The sequence below is a fragment of the Helicoverpa zea genome, chromosome 17, assembly GCF_022581195.2.
Source record: "Helicoverpa zea isolate HzStark_Cry1AcR chromosome 17, ilHelZeax1.1, whole genome shotgun sequence".
NCBI lineage: Eukaryota > Metazoa > Arthropoda > Insecta > Lepidoptera > Noctuidae > Helicoverpa > Helicoverpa zea.
This window is the reverse complement of record NC_061468.1, coordinates 3,719,876-3,729,843: the sequence shown is the minus strand read 5'-3', so window position 1 is coordinate 3,729,843 and position 9,968 is coordinate 3,719,876. Positions and strand designations below refer to the sequence as shown.

The following is a 9,968-nucleotide window of genomic DNA, read 5'->3' as shown; positions in this document are numbered from 1 at the left end:
ATAAAACTAATGTAGGCTTCGACTACTGTAAAACCAGGATCTCCGTAATGAAATCTACGAACTAGACCTAATTTACCTAAGTATAACGATGAGCCAGTTGCTAGTATGTATTTACTATGTTCCTATACACTGTTATCACTGTTACTGCTTTTTTATCGTCCCACTGCTGGGCACAGGCCTCCTCTCACACGGAGAAGGATTGAGCATTATTAATCACCACGCTTGCTCAATGCGGGTTGGTGATTTCAGACTTTATAGTTCAGGTTTCCTGAAGATGTTTTCTTTCACCTTTTTATCAACCATTGGTGTCTAAGATTACTTAGAAAGTACCTATATAGGACAGGTGGAATTATGAAAAAATGATCGATGCGGCTATTAAGAAGCCCCTGAAAACGGAGGTGGACAAGATAATTCAGCCAGAAAAAAAAAAACACCTAAGCATAAAATGTGGGTAAAAAAAAATCTGGCGCCCGACCGATCTCCTGTAGCCCCGTGGCCCCTCCACGAAGCATGTGTCAAGTATTCCAAGCCTCGATTAATGATCATGCGAAAATTATATAACTATACATATTTCTCCAAACATTTTAATATGTCATACATTTCCGCAAAGTTACGCCTTATTCCATAATTAAAAATGTAGGTGCCTTAACACTTGTATAAGTGAAAAGCAGAGGCGTAACCCCACAAAATAATACATTACCTTTATTTATAATTTATCTACACTATGAACAGTTAATGGTATGCCAACTAGCAGCCCACGCTTGTGAGAGCGAACACATGTCCTTGAATTATCCTCGTAATGGCTTTATGGGTCCCGCCTGAACACGTGGGAGGCTGCGGGTTGGCTACTGAGATAAATCTGCTGAAAATAAACTTAAATAATTCTAGATTTTACTTGTGCACAAAAAGTGAAAAGTTTTAAAATGGTGACAGTAATGCATTGTATAATTGCTGCGGTTTTAAACACGAAGTTTTTAGGTGATCTCTACATAGCTTTGATGTAAAATGCAAGTGAATATTTCCATCAAGAATCGTGCAAAAGTTATACGTGTGACAGTAGATTGTGAGCAGCAAATGAAGTAATAAAAAGTTCAGGATAAAATGGTCAAAGCGTTTGATTGCCCTCTAGGGAAATTCTAATAATCTATCATGTCACCATAACACCTATCATACACGATGCGATAGCCCCAAAGTAAGCTATTGATTAGCTTTTATTATTTGCAGATGCTCACATACTTAGCTGATAAACTAGCCAATATACTGACCTCACCGGAAATCCAACCCCGAACTATTAGTTCGACAATCCTGTGATTATTGCATCAACGATTCGTCAAAAAACCTAACTAAGTCTGAGTTCCACCTTGAGCCTTTAAACGTATAAAATTCTAGTGATGTGACAAACCCACCATCTCCAACCCTTTCCTATAGTCCCGTAGTCCCGCGGGACTCATAAACAGCATCCGACGAAGGGTCCTCCCTAAGGTCCGCGTTCATGGGCTGTTATGATACTTCGGACATTATTATAACGTTCCAAAGGTTAGGGTTAACGTTGAAAAATGTTTTACAGTTTTGTTACGGTGTTGAAGTAATGGTTTTTGGTAGGGCAAGGTCAAAATGCCAGTATTGTGTACGTGACCTTTCACAAAATATAGGTATGTGGCCCAAATATAATTTGGTTCTTTAACATAATTCTTTACCCATATTAACATACACTGATCTTCTTGACTCTAAAATTTAGTGAATGTTCGAACATCGTTTCAGCCTAAAGACGTCTACTGCTGTACAAAAGGCCTTTCCCAAATTTCGCGACTTTGCTCGATCTTCAAAAACCATGCTTCTATTTGATTTTAATATACACCTACTTCGAAAACAGTTCTGTAGTCACAGTTTACTCTACTATAATTACAACCAGCAATGAAACACCAATAACTTATCGTCTTATATAACCAAGTAGAAAAGTACAGAATATCATATGTAGCTGTCGAAATACCCCCTTTCTCCTCTTTCCTTTACACACACAGGTTAGGAGGATTCAATCTAATATCAATAACGACGATCAAGTGTTCCTGGTAACGTCTTAGAGCGCCAAAATTACGGAGTAAGAAAAGATGAACGGAGATGCAGGTAGGTCAGGCGTCTCCTACTAGGACAAATACTTACGATGGGCTTGACCAAAACGATCGATTAAGAGTGAACTGACCAGGCATTCGGGTTCTTTGAGACGTTTGTCAACGATTTTTTGGTATTACAAAATAATTATCGGCTTCAAAAAGAGGTGTAAGGGCAAATACAGTAACGTTCCTCGTCCCCCGTACTCCCGCATTTTGGCGCGCTGCTTTCTTAGATTTTCCGTTATGGCACCTCCGCTCGTCATTTTGATCTCCGTGGTCGGAATCAATTTGCCTAGTATTAACGTTGGGTAAGATAAAGCAGCTTCTTAGAATCGGGATCTTTACTGCGAATGTGTGTGAATTACAAGACTTATACACGAGTAAGGGAGTAGACACGCAGGGGATGGGTGATGAAGTGATTTTCAATTGTTTTTTCTTCATTGAATTTGAATTACACAACTAGACAAACGCAAAGTCGTTGCTCACTGCGTTGAAACCACATTTATGTGTCATCATTATATTTTCTGACTGACATTAACATTACATAAAAAGAAAAAAAAAACCCCTTTGCAACTTCCGGAGTACTTGTTTCCTTGCTTATTACTTCACATTTTACAAAGAAAAATGTCATCCCATGAACTTCAAGTTTATCAGTAATATTGTATAGTAAGTTCAACTCAGTCTTGCGCGCGGCCTTGTGTGTGGGTAACCCTTGTACATATACAGTGACTTTGTGTGCGTGACAAGAGGTACAGTCGGGTACAAATACAGTTATTTAGGGGTTGTATACGGCTGTTTAAAGAAAAACAGTTATTACGTAATTTAATGTTTATATATTTATAATGATTCTGAATCGCTACTTGAAAAATCAAATGATGAATTTTCGGATTCGCTACTCTCCAAGGTGAATTATAAATTCTGACTCCATGTCAAAATGTCTATAGTATTCTTCTTTTTTCTTTTGTACATGTCGACAAGTATTATACCACATCCCTTCATCAATTTGACTTAAACGTTCATTTATGAGTTTCGTTATTTCCGTCTTATTTTGGTCGACATTATGCGAAGCAATATAATTTTTTTAAATTCCGCACACATTTTGTTTACATTATTATACTAGATTATACGTTTTTTTACATTCTTAGTCCACACTTTTATTTATTGTCCGCGTACCCCGAGCTAGAAAATATGTAAGGAGTATTTAATTCATCTTAGATATTTCACCTCATTTATTTCTTAGATACTGTCAATGTCAATTTGAAAAAACGTATGAGAAAATAATGAAAAACTGTAAAATGTAATAATAAAAAGCTTTGAATGTTGTTTCATTTTTTGAAACGCTACCTGACTCCTTAAACGTTTTCTCCGTGAAGAACTAGACATTTTCGTAAACGACTGTACCCATAACAAAAGCGATAAGAACACGTCATGCTCGGACGACGTCACTGTCATACAAATGAAAGTTGTATATTTACAAGCCGACGCACACATAGGGCCGCGCGCAAATCTGAGTTGAACTATCTATAACAGTAAGCCAGGGGATTTTCGTGGCATCCCACAGAACGCAGAAGGGTTAAAAGCTTGAATGAGGAAGGGTACGGCTCAACATAATTTATGTCACCATAGCAATCCCGGGCTAAAATGTAATTTTTTTCTAACGGGAAATTTAAAACGGGACTCAGACCTTGATCCTTACAATCTTTTGGGATTCAAACTGCTGGGTTGTAAGACCTTGAAACAAATAAGTGGGTAAGTAGATAAGCAGTACATAATTCGATACATATCGATGCCATAGAGCTTTGTAGATAAGTGTAAAAAATACTTTTTAGGAGGAACCACTAGGACACTTTGCGAAGTTTTATTCCCAGAAAATTTTTTTTTTCATTCTTAGACCACGATAAAATAAGTAATAGAAAATATTATAAAGTTAAAGCTAAATATGGTATGTCATGCCCTAAGTTACTAGACACCTACAAGTATGTATCTGAATATCATATAATCATGATGAAATGTAATATTATTAATCTGAAATAACAAACCAACCTAATTAAAACGTTAATTAAGGAACTTTTCAGCTTTATTCGTCATCTATAACTCTTGCGTTAATTACGAGGTTCACCACAAAATAAATACGATGAATTGGATTATCACACATCATTAGATTGAGTACCAATTTTATATAAATAAATTAAATGCGATATGTAAACACACACTTCATTTTTACAAAAGTGAGTTTAATTTGTTCACTATGGGCGAACTAGAGTTGATAATCCGTAATTGAGTGCAATACTTAATACGTATACACAATTTTATGTTGTTTTGTTCTAAGCGATGAAAAACGATTTCAGAATGCATTTTTTGTAGTACTTACTTGACTTCACAAAAAGAAGGAGGATGTCAAGTAAACAAACTTGCCTGTAAAGTAAGGTTAAGTGGAGTTTCTTCAGTCGCCCATGTGCGCAACCCTTTACACGTTATTAGGACTATTCAGCCAAGTCACGTACGCCTCTATAACATTACATTTGAGCTTAATTATGCTAAATTGAGTGTCACTGACATGTGACTTGTTTAATATTTTGTTTATTCGTATTTAAAAGCTTTTTGCGGTTACATATTTATGTCAAAGGTGTGAAGGTGCGTTTGAACTTTTGGAGTGAATGCTCATTCTATTCTTACCTATCAATTATTTAAAAACAGAACGACGAAAGGATTTTTATTCGAATGTTGGAAAGAAGTTCATTTTTTTTCTAGATCTAGTTATTTGATCTAATGGGATATGACACCTTGTATTCAATACTAGGTAAAGGGTAAGTATATTTATGTTATTGGTATGATTTTCACCTAATTAAAAAAACAGGTCACCAAAATACATTTACGAATAGGGCGAGATTTATCACAACGTTTTGAAACGATAAGCAAACTTCCAAACAAGAGTTTATTATTTTTACAATGTTATCAGTCCTTGAGTTTTCGTGGAGTTTTTCTTGAAGGAGCCATAATGTGAAGGGCCATTCATCACAAAGGGACCTTAGAGCGGGGTCAGAATGCCGACAATGGGGCGACATGCGCCACTGACAGCGTTAAAAAACAGCTTTAAGTACCAAGATTTAGACGCTTTTAAATTAAGGCTGTTTCTTTTGATTTTTTAATGTGCGATTGTGATTTTTGTAAACTCAAATTATACCTAATTACGTTAAGCTCGTTTACCCCAACGGTTATCGGTTCTTCGGCTAATATGGCCAGCCCACTGCAACTTCAGCTTGCTGATTCGGTGGGCTATGTCTCCACTCTATGTCCTAGAGTGGAGACCACGCCTCGGTAAACGTAGTGTAGGACGTCCTCAGGCACGGTGGAGTGATGACTTGCACAAGACGGCTGGCAGGAGCTGGATGCGAGAAGCCAAAAATCGATCTCACGGGCGTGCAATTGGAGAGGCCTATGTCCAGCAGTGGACTGCGATAGGCTGATGATGATGATGACGTTAAGCTATGATGTGTATCTAATTGGGTAATCAGATTGAATTCAAATCTCAAGGTGCAAGTTAGTGTCTTTTCAAGTCAATAGGCATTGCAGATTTTGAGAACTAAGACTAATTTATTTACAAAATCATTTTCTGCCTACTTTGTAGGTCGACCTTGAGCAAACGAGGTGATTACACTTAATCATTCTCTGTGGGACAGTTAAAAGACTGATGAAGGTTTTTTTAGAATATTAATCTATTACCTTTGACATTAATGTATATAAAAAACTACCTAATAAATAAAGGTAGGTAAATCAATTATTGTACCTTGTAAGTGTAATAAACTTCTATACGTGCTCTCAGTTCCAGGCCTTATATGATGACGTAAGCCCCAAAGATCCTTAAAACCGTAATGAAATGGCCTAATTCCGGCTCGCCATTAATTACAATATGATGTTTTGCTCGTTAGCATTAGATAGCAGTGGAACTACCCTTGTGGAATGCTGAAAGGGTTCCAATGACCCGCACTTATGCTTTGACCTTCGTGTCTCATGTTAGGGTTGATAGGCAGGGTTGTAGACTAGGGACATATTTTTTTGGGTTATGTAGGTATTTTGGGTAAATTGTGAAGTAAAATGTGGTCTGTGGGTTAATTTTAACACCATTTAAATATTTTCATTTTAAATACACAAAATAGTGTATATGTGTGTGTGTGTAGTGTGTAATGATTCCGGTTATCATATTACATTTTTTGGAAACATAGAATTAAACAAAATAAAATAACTCTGAATGGTAAAGGGTTTTCTAGAATTGGTAGGCACCCATGCATTGATAAAAATGCAACAAAAGCAATGAAAAATGAATGAGCAAGATTAAGCCTAGTCAGAAATTATGGCAAAATAAAATTGAATTAATGAATAATAGGTATGTTTTTCTTTAAATACATATAAGTAGATTATATTTATAAGTAAGTTCTTACCATCTATTTTAGTTCTGTTTAAAAAAAAATAGATGATCCAACCCTGTCGCTTGTAAATGTTTTATGCGTGAAAAATCTGAACATCGTATGCTTCCGATAACGCCTGTAACGGTGTTTAGCTTGTTATAAAAACGAGGGAAGGGTGAAAACTTCCTTATCTGCCTTTTTAAACTGGTATGATAACCTTACATGATGACGACATGCTTTTCAATAAAGTGGAGGAAAAATTAGTTTTCTCATTAAAGGTAGGTATAGAACCTTTAAGTAAGCTAAGAGTGCATAAAATACATGACTACACCATCGCTTACCAAGAGGTAAGTTAATGATGAAATGCTTGCTATAATACATAAATAGGTACTTATAAAAAAAAACGGTCTCGTGTCTTGTAATTATTACAATTTTTTATATAAATTGAAATTACTACAGTATAATTAGGTAACAAATATTGGTCGTTAATTTTTAATGTCTAAACTTAAATTACCAACGCTAACTATAGATATCGTCTGAAATACTTCATTTTAATATACCTATACCTACTTAATGAAAGGTACAATATTTAAACATAATACCAAGCTATCCACCAAAGTTCAAATACCAATTTTATTCACAAGATTTAATTCGAACCTGCATTCAAAACTTTAGCCGGCTCATAGTTCAAACAAACCAACTGGAATAGTTACCACTTTACCCAGGCACTATGAATAATGTCCCCCATCACCAGCCAATGCTGTTTGTTCAAACCTCAACGGATATCGGAAAACTAAATTACCATTTTTTACCGACTTTGAATGTTCTAAAAGTTGCGTTTGGTTCAAGAAGAGAATTTGAATAATAGACTGAACAGAAATGCCGTCGACTTATCTAAAATTCTATGATCTGAACAATGTATTTTAATGGAGAGAAAACTTCGCACAAGTGAAAAGTAAGTAGGACATTCCTGAAAAACTGTGGTACCTAACTACACTATATTCCGGTTGCAAACTTTAACCTAATCATTATTATAAATCAAACCTTTTAGTATCAAGTAGCAAGAATGCTTGATAAAGTAATTGCTTCCTTATTTCATTAGGAGGAAAGCGACCTATTGAAAAATAATTTTAACTAAGTATCCAATTGTTTTAGGAATCATTGGAATATTAGTAAGAACATGTTGATCTCTCTCTCCAAAGATTGTATTCACATATTTTATACCATGGAAACAGCCACTTCAAAAGTCCTTGATAATCATAAATCACTTTACAATCGCCCAACATCGATACCATCCACACTATCACGGACGTCACGAGAGGCTCTCCATAAAACTGTGACGTCACAACTGCTAACGATATTTCATCGTGATGTCTACAAATGTTTGCACTTGCGTTGAATTACATGGATATCATCTCACATTTATGGGCCTGCGCCCTACGGAAAGGATTTGAGGCTATGTCACGGAGACGCGGAAGCGATACGACAACTTTACATTTACGCAATATCTTACATATAGGTACTAAATAATTTACATGCACTCAAACACCTTCAGATTAACTAAGTACATATTGTATAGTACGTACCCAACCAGCAAAAGTTAGTTGTATAGAAGGCCATAGAACGTTTTGTAAAAACTAATCGATGGTCAAATAAAAGGCCAAAGAAGGTGCACCTACAAAGAAAGTGGCGCAATTATATCTCCATTCAGTCTTAAAGTACGACTATAACGATATCAGGCATGACAATTTGGGCCCGTTGCAGTTGATGTAACAGTAACGCAATCTCTATTTGGTGACATACAAGCAAGCGCGGATCCAGCCCTCAAAAAAGGTTGTGGTCACAGCTACTAGAAAATCGGAACTAGAAGCGGCTACTAGAAAAGTAAAAGTCGGAGCATGAACATGCTCATTAAAAATTATGCAAGTCGTTTATGAACTTTTGAATGAAATTATTTCCTTTTTTCTGAGCATCAGGACTTTGGCAATAGGAATGAAAATAAACTTAGGAGGAAGTTGGACCCGATAAAAAAAAATAGTTTCGATCCAAACCTATTAAATCAATAACTTCTAGTAGCCAGTAGGCCAATATAAGGAGGGTTTGACGCATTTGGTGCACTTCTCAACTACCAGTGGCGGCATAGCATCGGGTGGCACCGCGGGCTGCTACCTATTGAGCACCCCAAAAAAAAAAAACGACAAAATAAAATAAGACTATTGTAAATAATAATAATTTTATTGTAATAGACAGCTGTGTTGCTGGGAAGTTTGTTTTGTTCTTCACCGCTTCTTGTTAACCAGAAAGTCCTGAAAGAGGGCGTTATGGGGGTGCTATCCTTTTCTACTTTCAATTTTAACTTAAACTAATCTAACGTTTTCGACATTGGACTTAAACCTCCGCAAAGTGAAAAAGCCGCGAGCGTAGCGAGCGCGAATTTTTTTGAGTTTTGGGACACAAAAGTACCTCAAAAACTAAAGCTGTAAGAAAAAAAATATGGTGATCTCGAATTAGTAAACAACAGTCATAAAATTAAATGCAACAAAAAAAAGTATTATTTTGTTCCCCAGTGTTATCATCAGCCTATCGATTTAAAAAAACCGTAAAAGTGTGATGTCACAAGTCTAGGTAATAAGGTTGTGGGCATGCCCATCGTGCCCACAACGGTGGATCCGCCCTTGCATACAAGCCACAGCAACACTACTAAACACTTTTTAAGAACTGTAGAAGAGTTCATGAATCCATTACAATATTCATCATTCATTCATTTTACATTCGTTCACGCTGCTGCAGTGGCTCAGTGTTTTATTTAGAAGACAAATAAAAGATAAATCAGAAGAGACGAGGAGACCGTGGTAAGTTAGATATTATTTTGTAATCGAATTATTCGTCTCTTATGGGGAAAATGACGTGCGCCTGTAATTTTACTGATAAACTATGTATGGGTTTACGACAATATTTGAATGCCCCCTTCGAATTAATGAGCTTTAACTAAAACAATTACGAATGTTAAGTCATAAACATACTTCCAGCTTCCTAAACTCTATTATAGTACTCGTTATCATAGATATTACAACCACCATTACATGAAATTAGGGTTCCTTTTGAGCTTGTTTCTTTGTTTTGTTGTTTGTCCTTATTCCATAATGTGATGAATACTTTTTATTAAACTTATAAAAATACCACGTCAGAAAATATGGGTTTATACTATACAGCTGCAGGTACTACGACGTCAGAGTTATACTTTTTCGTTATTATTTAATACTCTGAGGTTGTCAATTTTTTTTTTAATTAGCTTGTGTTGTCCCACTGCTGGGCAAAGGCCTCCCCCAAAGGTTGTCAATATAGTGTTTTTTTTTTCTTTTTCAGTGTAATGTTCTGCAAAATGGTAGTCATTATAGACATCGATAAGTTTTTGACTCGTGACGATTTCAAGCTACTTGCAGAAGTGGAA

General features: G+C 36.0%; 1 long non-coding RNA gene across 1 annotated transcript; it reads left to right on the top strand.

Moving 5' to 3' along the window:
- The first annotated feature begins 9,212 nt into the window (after positions 1-9,212).
- On the top strand, positions 9,213-9,968 carry LOC124638553. The gene is made up of 2 exons (XR_006985375.1): positions 9,213-9,369; positions 9,884-9,968. It is a non-coding gene; the product is annotated as an uncharacterized LOC124638553 (long non-coding RNA).